This window comes from Scomber japonicus, chromosome 13, assembly GCF_027409825.1.
Source record: "Scomber japonicus isolate fScoJap1 chromosome 13, fScoJap1.pri, whole genome shotgun sequence".
NCBI classification, from domain to species: domain Eukaryota; kingdom Metazoa; phylum Chordata; class Actinopteri; order Scombriformes; family Scombridae; genus Scomber; species Scomber japonicus.
The window spans coordinates 30,138,502-30,153,816 of record NC_070590.1 but is presented as its reverse complement, the minus strand read 5'-3'; the positions used below and the strand labels follow the sequence as shown (position 1 = coordinate 30,153,816).

At 39.2% G+C, this 15,315-nt stretch overlaps 1 pseudogene; it reads left to right on the top strand.

Moving 5' to 3' along the window:
* Positions 1 to 7,222: 7,222 nt before the first annotated feature.
* On the top strand, positions 7,223 to 14,954 carry LOC128370975 (uncharacterized; annotated as a pseudogene).
* The last annotated feature ends 361 nt before the right edge of the window (positions 14,955 to 15,315 follow it).

Here is a 15,315-nt window from a genome sequence, read left to right as displayed (position 1 = left end):
TATGCCGGAAGTCCCAAGCGGAAGTTTCTTTTTCGTGTAATATATTGCTTTTTCGGCGTCCATAATACATCCATGGTCCATATCGATTAGCGGTTAGCACCATGGTTGGCACGTTATTAAAATATTGCACAGTGATGGTGGTAATAGTGATGTGAGTAATGAGTATGGACAATGAGAGTAATGATATTGCACGGCATACAGATATTGCACAGTGTTAAATTACATTAAATATTACATATTAAGTATTGATAAATTAGATTAATTATTAGCAATATATGAGCGGCGATTGACTAACTACCGCTTGGGACTTCCGACAAGGATTGGATATATGGTGGCGCTCTTGTCGGCCATCTTTACTGCAGCAAGGTACCCTTGCAGTAACTTTCATATTGTATTATTGTTGTGCAAATGTGCAACTTTACTTTTACATTTAAAACACAAGATAAACTATAACCTTAGAATGCTCCTTGAGCATTAATTCTGAATAAAAAGAACTATTGCCCAAATTACCACAAATATACAGAATATAATAAATTCTCAAAATATAGGGTTAATTAATTAAGGGTCTTGTATGTTAAACAAAAAACTTCACTGTGGAATTGTTTCACAAATGTAGGTTGGTCTTTTAATATCGTGTTATGGTGTTACAGTAAATCAGAGGCAAGCAGACCATCATTTAATATTTATTTACACAACAGGCAGATCCTGCAAACCCTGGCATCCATTTTATATGGTACCGGAGATTTCACCATAAAAAGGTCAAGAGTGTCTTTGACAAAAGGATTTTTTTTTAATGATTTTTTTCTTTTTTTTTTTGGATGACTGTGATTGGACCTCCTGGCTTGATGAAAGCCTCATACATTCGACACATAAATTGCCGTGCGTGAGAGAGGCTCGCTTAGTTCACACGTCTCTGAGGTAAGTGCTGTGTTATGTCTGTTCTCTTAATGTTAGCAGATTGTGTGTTTAGTTTGTGAAGCTAACTACAGCTAATTTTAGTCTGATAAAATTGAACCCCAAGACACACATAGTTGACTTAAACAAATATAAAATATGCTGTGTCTGGCTTTGTTTCATCGCTTATATTTTTGATGAGATGCCAGTTAGGTAATTATATTAAGAGGAATGACTGGTTGTTGAGCTTGTGTAGCTAACTGCAGCTACTTTTTAATGTGATTCAATTGAATCTTAAGACACAAGTGGCTGACTTAAATACATATTACGAAATGTAAAAGGCTGTGAGAATGTTTTTTTTAAATGTATTGGTGTTTTTTGGAAATTAGCATGATTAGCGCGTATGCTAATTTTTTTTTTTATTTATTTATTTTTTTTATTGAACACAAGTTATACACAAAATACACATTTATACAAAATACTCATAGAGGAAAATACAATCCAAGTAAGAAAATAAAACATACTTTGGGGGGGGGGGGGGGGGGGGGTAACATGAAAAAAGACATACACACAAACAATAAGGTAAACATAAATAAAAATAAAAACAGTAAGGCATTAAGGCATTATAAGGCAAAGAGCATCGACATTTCAGAAAGAGATTAAAATAAAAGATACTTTGATATATCAGCTAATAATTTTTTTGCAGTTATTTGACTTAATTTTTTTTATAGAGACAAAAAAAAAGTTTGAAATCATTTAAAAAACATTGGAAAGAGGGCTTCATTTTTCTCCACTTACAACAGTGTATATGATATTTAGCCAGTAAAAGAATGACGTTTACCACGAGAGACACTGATTTGTCAATTGTATCTATGTAAAAAATAATATTTGAGATTTCTAATTTTGGGATGTCGTTCATTTTTAGAGATAGCCAGTCTCTAATTTCACGCCAAAAGGTTTGTGAGACAGGACACAATAAAAACATATGATCAAGTGATTCTTCAGATTCATTACAAAAAGCACAGGGGTCAACTTCAAATTTAAATCTTTGTCTCAAAAAATTCAGCGGTTGGATAAATTTTATTGATCAATTTAAAATGAGTTTCCTTGACTTTGGGGGGGATGGGCCATTTGATATAATTTGAGTGGGCTTTTTCTAGTGTAGACAAACTTAAAGACTGTGAAGTGTCAGAATATAACCCTCTGTGATAGTCATTAAATGATCTCGACTTAAAGACAGCACTTATAAACTTGTTATTACATTTCTTATCCAGTAACCCATAATCCTCAATAACTAACACAGGAAGTGCTGTCTCAATATCTCCATACATTAGAGCACTTTTAATCAAATGAATAAGTGGCAGGGGAATGGCTTTACAAACCTTCATAAATTCTGCATGACAATTTAAACCATATTTATTCAAAAAGGATGCAAAATCAAATACATTCCCAGTATCATCCAGCAAATCAGTGACAAAAACTATCCCTTTCTCAAACCAACTTTGTTTAAACAAAGATCTTCTATTAGATAATATTACTCTATTATTCCATAGAGTTGATCTATGGGGTGAAAAATTATGTTTGAACAGCATCTTCCAGAAATTGAGAATCTGCTTGTGGAAGTTTGACAATTTAACAGAAATTTTGCCCACTTCAAAATCACATTTTAAGAGAAACTCTAAGCCACCTATTTTACTAAACAAGGACCTGGGGATATGAAACCATATAGAGTCAGGCTGAGACAGACAAGCCTTGATCCAGTTAATTCTGAATGTACCAACCATTGCCTCGAAGTCCAGCGCTTTCACACCACCTCTTTCATAATCTTTAACAAGTTGTGACCTTCTAAGATAATGAGTTTTATTTCTCCATAAAAATTGGAAAATGACTGAATTTGCTTTTTTAATATTTTTGGGAGAAACATACAAGGAGTGGCATGGATATATCAATTTAGAAATTCCCTCTGCCTTAGACAGAATAATTCTGCCAAATATTGTAAGATCTCTTGATAGCCATCGGCTGAGGGATTTCTTCACATCAGTAATATGGCTGGATACATTTACGTCTTCACGTCTAATAAGATTTTTTGATATGGTTATTCCTAAGTATTTCACCTCAGATACAACATTAATTTGTTCTATAGTGGAGTCAGGACATTCATGAATAGGGAGTAGTTCACATTTTTTGATATTAAGAGACAGACCTGAAGCATTAGAGAAAAAAGAGATTTTGTTTAGTATTCTTCCCACCATTGATTTGTTTTTTAAGAAAATGGATGTGTCGTCCGCAAATTGACTCAATTTAAACTCTTTGTCAAAAATGGTAATACCTTCTATTTCTGGGGATTGTTGTTGAATTAGAATAGTTAGTAATTGAGTTGCCAAAATGAAAAGCTTTGGGGATATAGGACAGCCTTGTCGAATACCTCGCGATACCATAAACCTAGGCGTCATACCAGGATTAAGAGAAACACAACTGCTTATATCCGTATAAAACATTTTAACAATACTATAAAAGTTTTTACCAAAGCCCAAAAAGTTTAAAGCTTCCAAAAGAAAGGGATGTTCCACGCTATCAAAAGCCTTATAAAAATCTAGAAAGAGCACAAAGCTTTCAGAATCAATATAATCGCTATAATCCAGCATATCAAGTATCAACCTCGTGTGATTATGTATATTTCTGCCTTTTATGAAAGCCGACTGGCATTCATCAACAAGTTTTGTTATGCCACAATCCAGGCGGTTTGAGTATACATCAGCTAACATCTTATAATCATTACACAAAAGTGTAATTGGCCTCCAATTTTCAAGTGAGAGTTTATTCTTGTTGGGCTTTGGTAATAAAGTAATGAGTCCCCGTTTCATTGTAGGGGATAAATGACCATTTGAAATACATTCTGTCAGGACATTAAACAACATCCTTCTAATATCAGACCAAAAAAAAGTATAAAACTCAACAGTTAACCCATCCAGACCAGGTGATTTTCCCTTTGACATCTGTTTGATTGCATTATCCAATTCTTCAATTTTCAGTTTCTCTTCCATAATTTGCATAAAATCATCATCCAACTTCTTTTCATGTGTCTGGATCATTCCAAAAAATAAAGACTTGCTCTCTTCTGAAAATCTTGATCTGTACAAATTTTCATAAAAGACTTTTATTTCTTCATTTATTGTTTCTTGACTGTCTATATTAACATCATTGATAATTAATTTTTGAATCCTTTTTTTAGTCTGTCTTTGTTTTTCCAGGCTGAAGAAGTAGGAAGAATTTTTTTCACCCTCTTCAATCCAGCGGGCTCTTGAGCGAATATACGCCCCTTTTGCTTTTTCTAAATATAAGTTATCCAATTCAGCTTGAAGCTTGTTTAGTTGGAGATGCTCTTCTACAATTAGCTCATCATTATTTCCTAGTTTATTGATTTCACTAATAATACTATGTTGTCTTTGCTTTTTAATTTGGTTGAGGTGTTTACTTAATCTAATAGCAGACTCTTTAATTTTAAACTTGAACCACTCCCACTTGCTTAAAGGTGATAAATCCAAATCAGAGATCTCTTTAACCATTTTTTTCACTTCCTTACAAAACTCAGTATTTTCCAGTAAACTGTTATTAAACTTCCACACGGAGATGGCTTTTGACTCAATCCTTTGATATTGTAAAGACAAGGTAACCATACAATGATCAGTCAGAGGTGATGCAGAAATTTCGCAATTATAGACATCACTGATGAGGTTGTTGGAGATTAACCAGTAATCTAATCTTGAACACTGACCGTTTGAAGCTGAGTTGAACCATGTAAATTGTGAGGTATACGGGTGCTTTACTCTCCAGTAATCAACTAGATTTAGCTGCGATGTAAATTCAGTTATGGTTTCATCATAATTATGACTTTGCCCTTTAGGTGGAAGACGATCTAACCAAAGATCAGGTGCCAAGTTGAAATCGCCCCCAATTACAATTTTCTCAGTAGAATATGAAACTTTCCAACTCTCAATCAGCCTTTTCAAAGAGGAAAAAAAACTTTTGTTCAGTGTTTTTTGATTATAACCATAAACATTTATCAAAATATATGAGACAAAGTTAAGTTCTATCACAACCATTAACCAATGTCCTTTTGCGTCACTCATATGGTCAATTACTGTCCCAGAAAATCTATTTAGCAGAATCATCACACCAGCTGAATGTGACGTCCCATGGCTGAAAAAAACAGAGTCCCCCCACTGCTGTTTCCAAAATTTAACGTCAGTCTCTGCAGAATGAGTTTCCTGCAAAAAAATAAGATGTGTCTTTTGCTCTTTACAGAAAAGAAAAGTTGCCTTACGTTTAACGCTGTTCTTTAACCCCCTGGAGTTCAAAGAAAGAAAAGATAACATTTACCAAAATAAGGAATTCCTTAGGAATGCGCCAATAACCTGATGGGCAGGACTGAATTCAGATTGTCCTTGTAAACATTATAACATTGTGCAACTGTGCAACAAATCCCTGCAACGACATTTAAGAAAAAAAAAAAAACTGAACGTTTGATTCAAAGCTCACTTACAGCATATCTTTCAGCTTTGAGCAGATAGAGACGGACCATCGTACTGTCAGTGCTCAATCAGGGTCCACACGCCTGTTGTCTATCAGAGCGTATCCCTCCTTCAGAAACGCTCTTTTCCCGTTTCTCCGGGCTTCTTGCACCAACGGCCAAAGTTTAGCTCGAGCCACCCGGTCTTCGCTGGAGAAGTCTTCTTTGAAGCGGATGTGCATCTCACTGCATACTCTTGCCTCACGAGACTTTTTCCACACTTCATCCCGAATATTTCTCATGCCAAACTGGATGATAATTGCCCTGGGAGTGTTGTTTGATGTTGCCGGATCATTTCTTTTTCCCAGGCGATGAACGGTGTCCACAGAGTCCCGGAGTCGATCCACTGACAGCGGCACCACCCTCGTCAGGATTCCTATGACAGTTTCCCTCGTATTTTCTCCCTCTTTTTCAGTCAGCCCGGTGAGCCTCAGGTTCCACCTTCTTTTATAGCGAGCATGCTCATCACATGCACTTCTGAGGGTTTTGTTTACCTTCCGTAGATCGTCGACTTGCTTCTGCAGCACGGCAATATCCTCCTTATTCTCATTTATAGCCGCTGTGTTCATCTCAATTTTCTTTTCAAAGTTCTTTAGGAGCGCGGTTTGACCATCCACCTTGCTGGTTAAGACTTGGATGGCGTGGAGGATGGCAGCGCTGTCACTCAGCTCATCATTTTTCTTACCTTCACCACGTTGTTTTTTCGGATTTGGACCCTTAATTGGAGTGTGGCTCAGGTTAATTTTACTGCTTTTAGGGCTTGGGTCCCTCACCATCTCTTCAATATCGCTTTCATCACATACTTCATCCCGTAGAATTTGCAGGCTGTATTCATGGTCAGTCATACTTGCAGGTGTACACTTTACAAGTGTTTAAATAGACTTATAAAGAGCTCAAAACAGACCCAAAGTAGATCGACTACTCAAATAAGTGGCTTATCTCACTAAAAGGAAAGTCGTTGCACTGAAAGGCTTACAATTTAAGGACAAAACAAAGTTTTTATAACGAGCCTGCTAAGGTGCGACCGCTCAATCCGCCATCTTGGATCCTCTCCCGTATGCTAATTTATTGTAACTTAGCCACATGTTAGCCTGCTAGCCGTTAGCTGTAGCATGACTCGTACCTGTATGCTAATCGTATGCTAATGTTCGCCGCTAGTCTGCTAGCCGTTAGCTGTTGCATGATTTATGCCATTATGCTAATTATATTTTAAGGCTGTAGCTTTGTTTTCTTGTGTGTTTATAGCTTATATTTACCCTAACCCATTTTTTGTTCAGTAAGATGCCAGTTAGGTAATTATATTAAGAGGAATGACTCGTGTTTGTCGAGCTTGTGAAGCTATCTGCAGCTGCTTTTAATATGATACACTTGAATCTTAAGACACTAGTGGTTGACTTAAATAAACATTAATAAACACATGTTAAAGGAAGTAAAACGGTTGTGAGATGGGTTTTAAAAAGGCATTGGTGTTTTTTTGTCAATTAGCATGATTAGCGGATATGCTAATGTATTGCAACTTAGCTACATGTTAGCCCGCTAGCTGAAGCATGATTTGTACCTGTAAGCTAATCATATGCTAATGCTATTCAACTTTAATGCATGTTATTTTAGCGCGAGCTAGGCAGCTGTTTGATGTGATTTAAAAGAGATGGTGTGCTTGTTTGTCTGTATGCTTTTGTTCCTCTGTCCGTTATTTATTTAGCTTCGTTTTGGTGTGTAAGTCAATGTGTGAAGTAATAGAGCAAATATTTAATAAGGATGCATGTAAGACAATCAAGCTCTTGAGAGGACTCCTTGTTAATGTCAGAAAAAAAATCTTTTGCTTCAGTTGGGGATTAGTTTATCCAGGATAGTTAGACATTCTTTTGATTTGAAGTGTTTTATCTTGTTGTGTCTATCAGACATGTGAGTGTACAGATTTTCTATATCACAGCAATATTTAAATTTAATTGTGTATTATTTTTGAATGTACAGGTATCCTACTCTGGCCTGTGTGATCTGGTTCTCTGGTAGTTTGGTGATCTTCAGCTGCTGTTCATCTGCTGTACATCTGTGATCCTCTGATCCAGAACACATTTACACTATACATTCATTCAGTCTATAAACACATAATCAACCGTTGACCTACACATATTTCCACTGATTCTGTACACACACATAACACCTAGACACACACTTCATTGTATTTGTAGACTGACCAACTGCTGTCAACGTAAGATTACGTTTTTGTATATTTAAAGGTTGAGGTCCAGGCAGAGAGTCACTCTGGGAATAGTGAATAATAGGGTTGTGGTCAAAAAATCGATTCACACTGAAAAAGCACGATATCGATCTTTTCCAGGTGACTAAAGGCACTATTTTCTTTGACGCGCAAGGCGCACTATAAAAAGCGAGTGCCGGCTAAACGAAACCGAAACTTAAGATAGCGAGATGGCTGAAGCGGCACCACTAAAATCACCTTCTGGAATGAAGGCTGATGTTTGGCAACACTAGCCTGTCTATGCATACTGTATCTTTACCTATTAAATACATGAAACGGAGAAAACGGTTCCCTTTCCCTCCGTCCAAAATGCTGCCATTACGATCAGCTGATAGTCAGCTGATCGTAATGGCAGCATTTTGGCGTTTTATTTATATTCAATCAAGCCATCTGTTACATGAACAACCTGTAAATGGCATTTCACAAGTATCTGGTTGTCAAAGACTGGGTACAGGGGGTTCTTGTAGTTTTCCAATATAGAGGGCCACTTAATTTTAATTTATTTATATTTTATTTGGTCATTGTTGTTTAGTTCTGGTCATTGTTTTAATGCCATGGATATGTTACTGAAATTTCAAATAATACTTGGATTTTTGTCTAAAATAAATACTTGATTCTTGACTCTTCTCTCTCTGTGTCCCTCTTACACGTACACAATCACAAACACATGGAGCACATGGGACAGTATTTATTTGCATTATGTCTGTAAATAGATCGATATCGGATTGAATCGTGGATCGAATCGGATCGTGACCTTATGAATCGGAATCTGATCGATCCAGGAAATTCGGATCGATTCCCAGCCCTAGTGAATAAAAGATTTTGTTTTGTTTTTCATTTTTAGATGCCCCGTGCAAAGTCCCACTGTCATGCCCTGGCTTTGCGGTGGAGGATGGCAGAGCCGCAGCCGTGGATCCCTGTGTCGCCCGTCCTCGAGTTTGTTCCTCGTACGTATTAAATTGCTCTTTTTAATGTTTCATTGATGCCGTTCAAATGTAATGTGAAGATGTGAAAATCTTGTATTGAAATCCTTTCCTTTGATCTCAACATAAGCAGGGCGCATTACTGCCATCGTGTGTGGAGATGGTGAACTTCTGAGCTCACTCACCGCAGCATCAAGTTCGTCGCTCCAGACCAGTGTCCAGACCAGCAGATATTATATTTTTGTTTTTCATAATGACAGTCGTAGTTGTAAAGAGTAATAGTTGATGTCTCTGCCCAAGCTCGTGGTGTGTCCCCCCCCCCCCCCAGCAGTGCAGTAAAACGTTGCATTTCATTTTTGTGTCAGGTGGAGGTGGCAGCCCAGGAGTCCGTGGAGGTGTCTATGGTGCCACTGTCTGACTGGAGAGGATCTTCAGTCAGTACAGCACATGTCTTCTGACTCTGTGCGGAAATACTTCTGCCATCATTTGTGAGGATGGACGGTTCGCTGTGGTTGACAGTCACACACGCAGTAGTATTGGCTTAGTGGAGGTCAACGGGACAAGTGTGGTTCTGCGTTTTGTTGGATGTCTTGACGACCTGCACCACTACATCTGTCGTTTGGCTGACAGTCACAGTTCCAGGCAGAAGCTCTTTGAATTGAGTGGCATTAGTGTCAGTGAGGGTGCAAGTCCGGCACTGTCTGGTGTTTCTGTGCAGAGTTTCATCACTGAGATGAGTACTGCTCCAGCACCAGAGTCTGGGGACGTAATTGAGGCAAAGGTTGATGAGATTTCTTCAGGAAATCATGTGTCTGAGAGTGTTGGTATAGCTGCGAGTCCTGCACAGTCTAATTACTGTAGTCAATTTTGGCAGAGAGGTGAGCAGAGGTTCAGAGGCAGAATGCATAAGATTTCTTGGGGCACTCGTGTGTCAAAGAAATCAAAGGCTTCTGACTTTAGTGAGGTTAATCTTGATGTAGAGTTTGTTAGTGCTGTGGCAAATGAAGAGCTGGTCTTCCGTCCTCTTAGTGGAGATGTGTGTGAAGCTTTGTGTAGCAAGTTGAATGTAGACTTTGAGCAGGTCAGTGGTCCGGTGTCAACACAGGTTGGGTTATTAGGGGCTCCTTGTAGAAATGAGAGGATTGTGGTAATGAGATTGTGGATGGTGCTAGTGAGATAACGTCGAGTAGTAAGTCTGTAAAATCAAAGTATCTTGTGCGGAAAAAAGCTAGACTGGACAAAATGAATATGTTGAGGGAGAAATGTAAATTGAGGTTATCAAATGTATCAGGAAAGTGATTTGTTCAGAGAAAGATGTAAAGCGAGTAGTGTTAGTAAATATAAACAAAACGTCCAACACAGAAACAAAGTTATAGCGAGAGGCGTTTCCAAATATAGAGAAGACATCCAGCACAGACAGAGTGTTACTAATGTCAGGTTGAGTAGGAAGCAAAACATGGAGAAGTCAAAAGACTTTGGTTTTGTTATGGAGCAGTTTGTGAGGTTAGAGATGGACCAGATTTTGTGTTGTTTACCATAGGTTGTTGTTCAGATATCAGGTTATAAATTGTGAAAGGGAGGTTTATAGTAGAAGTTCAGCAACAGCTGGTATTGCAGACAGGTGCATTAGTGAGGAATATCTACATAAATGTAACGACGAGTGTTGTGCTCTGTCAGTTGGTGTCGTCTAGAGGTCAGCTTTGGATTTGTAATACGTGTCATCGTGAGATTAGTACAGGTCAGATGCCAGCTGAATGTTGAAATAAAAACTTGACCTTGATCCCATTCCACCTGAACTGGGATGTTTGAATAGTCTAGAGCAGCATTTGATAACTTAACATATCCCATTTATGAAAATGTTGGCATTCCCTAAAGGAGGGCAAAATGGTGTACATGGTCCAGTGACCCTGTGTTCCAGCCAACATTAGACAGACTAGTAATGTGTTGCCACGTTCAAGTATGGAAGGGTCTTTATTGAAGGTCAAGTTGAAGCGTAAGTTGACATATAAAGGATATTACGAGTATCACTTTGTGGATGTGTTGCATGTAAGACTGGCACTAGAGTATCTAAAAAGTAACAGTGTTCTTTATAACGATATACAGTATAATGAAGAGAGGGTTAATGAATTTTGTAGGCAGGAAGAGGCTACATCAAGTAGTGAGGATAAAGTGGTAGAAAAGGTTGAAGCATGTCTGGATGAACAGGTTGGCAAAGAGAGCAAGGTGACTGGTCAGGGTAATTGTGATGTTGTAGAATCATCAGACATATTACAAGATGAAATGTTACATGACAGGCAACAGCACTGCATGTTTCAGGACTCTTGTCTTATGCCTGTTGTTATTGGTCAGGAAGCATTAGACCAGTATTTTGATGATATAGTGAACAATGCGCCTGCAGAGGGGAATAGTCCAGTTAAGTTGCTTTCTGACCAGTCAAATGAAGCAAAGTGTGTCCTCTGGGTAGTAAGACCTTCCACGACAGTCGGTCATATTGCTTGACACTGTCGGGTTAACGTAACAACCGGATAATGCATGCTGATGGTGGTTTTGCGCGTAATGTAGAGTACATATTTTTTGCGCAGTACATGGCTGAAATGGATCAAGTGGTGTCGGGTGTTTCTGTGGCTTTGCGTAAAGGAGGTCAGACGTCTCAAAGGATTAGTCAGAATATGTGAAAGGACGAGGAGTCTTTGAAGCAGTTGTTAGGGTTTGATGATGGGTATAGGTTTCTTAGGCCAATTAGAGGAACTCCAGCTTTTTGGCAGTCGGTTCAGAAGGACGTCATGGCTTGCATGCGTCAGTTAGGGATTCCAACGTGGTTTTGTTAGTTTTTGTCTGCAGATCTGCGCTGGCAAAATCTCCTGACCAGCATCCTGAAACAGGAAGGCAGAACGCAGACCGTAGAGGATTTGGAGTGGGCAGACAGGTGTGAGTTGCTGCGTCGTAATCCGGTCACAGCTGCGAGGATGTTTGACTACAGATGGCATTGTTTTCTGAGAGAGGTTCTCATGTCTCCGTCTCAACCAATTGGCAAAATCGTTGATTACTTTTATAGAGTAGAGTTTCAGCAGCGCGGTTCTCCTCATGTTCACTGTTTGTTTTGGATTGAAAACGCTCCCCATTGATAAGAACACAGATGAGGAGGTGGTCGAGTTTATTGATAAGTACGTTACCTGCAAGTTACCATCAGATGATGACGCATTATTGGATGTTGTGTCATCAGTTCAAACACATTCAAAACGACATTCAAAGTTGTGCAAAAAAAGAACACCACATGTCGCTTCAATTTCCCAAAACCTGTTTCTGTGCGGACATTTATTTGTAGAACAGCGGTAAAAGAATGCAAGTGCGACACAAATAAGGCAAATGAGACGGGGAAGGATCCTGCCAGTCTGTAAGTGTTTTGATGGAGACGATGGGATGTGAAAAGAAGACGGCACAAGACATTCTCAAAGCTGTGGAAGATGTTGTGCCGTATGCTACTATACAGGAGTTGTTTGCGAGTCTGCACATCAGTCAGGAAATATTTGAAGAGGCATATAGGCCGACAGGGAACAACATAGTTAAGATGAGTTTACCCCTTAGTGTTTTGAAGTAGAGGGCGTCTTCCCACGATCTTAGGCCAGAAGATATGTGGATGACAAGCATAATGAACAGGTATAGGAACAGGCCTCGGGGTGATTTTATTTGAGAAGATGTGCATGGCTACGTTTGTGTCAGAGTATCGTGTTCTCAGCATAAATGAAAAGTCTCCTAACAGAATTACATTGAGAAATGGTTTGGGATTCATCTTAAATGAAGATCATTTTCAGAGTGTACTGCAGTTGTTCCTTCCTCATAGAACTGACTCAGACCTCCTGCCCAAACCTGAAGGCTTTGAGCTGTTTGAACAGTTCTATAAGGATGGTAAGGTGACATTTAGTGATGGCTCCGTGCCTTCAGTTGAGACCGTGGTAAAAGAGAATAGGGCAAAGTTTGAGATAGATTGTGCTGATTTGGTGGGAGCTCAGGAGATTGCTGAGCAGCAGCACGATGTAGATGCTTGGGGAGCGCTGTGTCCTGAACAGAAAGTGGAACGCCTTGAATGTTTAGAGGGAAGAAGGCAGCAACAGGGAGAAGAGCAGTTAGTAGAATCTTTTGAGAATGTTCCGGATTTGGATGTTGGTAGCAGACAGGTGGCGCAGTTAGAGAGAGACAGGAGCATTATGTCTAGAAGTGAGGGTTTAGCTTTAGTTAGGTCTCTAAATGAGACACACATGGCCATTTTTTTTACAGGATGAGAGAGTGGTGTTTGCACAAGGTGATGGGTAAAAACCCAGAGCCTCTGCATGTGTTTGTGACTGGCGGTGCAGGGACAGGGAAAAGTCATTTAATTAGAGCTATTCAGTATGAGGCAGGGAGGCTGTTGTCAACTCTGTCATCAACCAGACGATATTTCTGTATTGTTAACTGCTCCTACAGGCATAGCTGCATACAGTTTAAATGCAGCAACAATTCATCACACATTGAGTATTGGCACACATGCTAGTTTACCTTACATCCCTTTGGGTGAAGATAAACTAAACTCTGAGAGCCTAATTGAGGCACCTCCAAATTCTAGTCATTGATGAAATAAGTATGGTTGATCACAATCTGTTAGCATATGTTCATGGTAGGTTGAGGCAGATTAAGCAGACAGGAGACTTCTATCAGTTGCCTCCTGTTAAAGGGAAGCCTTTGTATAGCAGTCAGGTTGGTGTGGACCTGTGGTGCGACTTTAGTGTAGTGGAGCTGAACACTGTAGTTAGGCAGAAGGACAGTGTGTTTGCTGAGTTGCTGAACAGGTTAAGAGTGCGTTCCAAGGACACCCCGTTGTTAGAGAGCGATGTAAAGATGTTGAAGGCACGTGAGACAGGGGAACAGAGCTCCGCTTTGCATATATTCCCAACTAATGCACAAGTGAGTGAGCACAATCTGACCAGCTGTTTGACATGTGTCCCGATTATGTAACGATAGAAGCACAAGATTTTAGGAATAACAGGGAAATTAGAATTGATGGTAGGGCATCACAGTAATGTGTCGGACACATGTTTACAGGAGAGTTTGTGTTCAGCTAGGAATGAGCGTGTCATGTTATGTAAGAATGTAAATGTAGAAGATGGTCTGGTCAATGACGCATGTGGCACAGTTACTCATATAGATTTTGGAGAGAATAAAACGTTTCCTCGAACAGTTTATGTCAAATTTGATGAGGAGAAATTGTCTCTCAAAGGAGGAAACGACGTGCACATGCTGCAGTAGAATGCAGGTATTCTACTGCTATTGATCCAGAGCAGGCAGGGCTAGTAAACGGGGTGGTCTGCGTCGTCAGTTTCCTGTAAAGCTAGCGTGGGCGTGTACTGTACATAAAGTGCAGGGATTAACCGTAAATGAGGCTGTCGTGAGTTTGAAAAAGGTGTTTGCACCTGAGCATGCGTGTGTAGCACTTAGTCGTGTTAGGGCTTTGTCAGGACTGATCATCAGGGATTTTAAAGAGAAGGCCATCTATTGCAAGGGCACCATAAAGGAGGCCATAGACAGCATGCCTCCATTTTTAATTGAGCAGTCACAGCCTTCATTAAATGCACAGTTTCTCTGTGTATTTAATGAACGTTCAAAATTTAAGTAGCCACCGTTCAGATTTGGTGTCTTGCACACAGCATTTACAGCCTAACTGTATTGCTGTCACAGAAACATGGCTCACTGCACAATCCTTATCAGACAGTGTCCAAATTGATGGGTACACTTTCCACAGATGTCCTCCAGGTTTGTGTTACAGCAGCAGTAACCCCAAATAGTTAGAGCTACAGGACCTAGAACATGGTGGAGTTGGTTTGTACAGTTTAGGTGATATGGACTGTGACATTCTGCAGGTACCCGATTTGAATCTGGAGTGTTTGGTGTGCCTGTGTACCAAATTTAACATCTTGATGGCAGTAATCTATCATCCACCATGTAATCCAAATTCTTTATTTAAACAGAATCTGGGGAAATTACTCGATTGGTTAAATCCAATCAGTAACATGATTGTAGTAATGGGAGACTTTAATGAAAACATTCTGAACAGATCATCAATTTGTAAATTCATGGGTAAAAAGGATTTAATCAGCATGTAACACAAGCAACTACAGAGAAGGGGACATTGATCGATCATGTTTATGTTAAAACAACACAGTATGATGATGAATGTGCAGTGATGCCCACGTACTTCAGTGATCATGAAGGTATTCTGTGTAGTTTTAGTGTGAAAGATGATCAGGGGCAGTTAGAGGATACAGAGGTAGTTTGAGGATGTAGGGGTAGATGTGGAGTTTGATTTAGATCAGGATTAGGTTGGTTTATTTAGCAAAGGAGCTGAGTGAAACAGAGCTACAGTGCAGTGTCCCGGTGAAAGTGTTGGTCTTTACACGTTGTGTCATTGTTGCAGTTGTGTTTATCTGTAGGGTTTTAAGAGGAAACTGACTTGTAGTGTGTCGTGGTTTTCATGGTGTGTACACTGGCTACCACATGATTGTTGTTCATTAGTGTGGAGTCTGTCCCAATCCAAAATATAGATATTGTGAGTTATAGTTTGTGGTTAATCATGTGTATTTATTGTGGGGAGATTTTAGATATTATATTTATTATATTGTGGAAATGTAATGTTTATT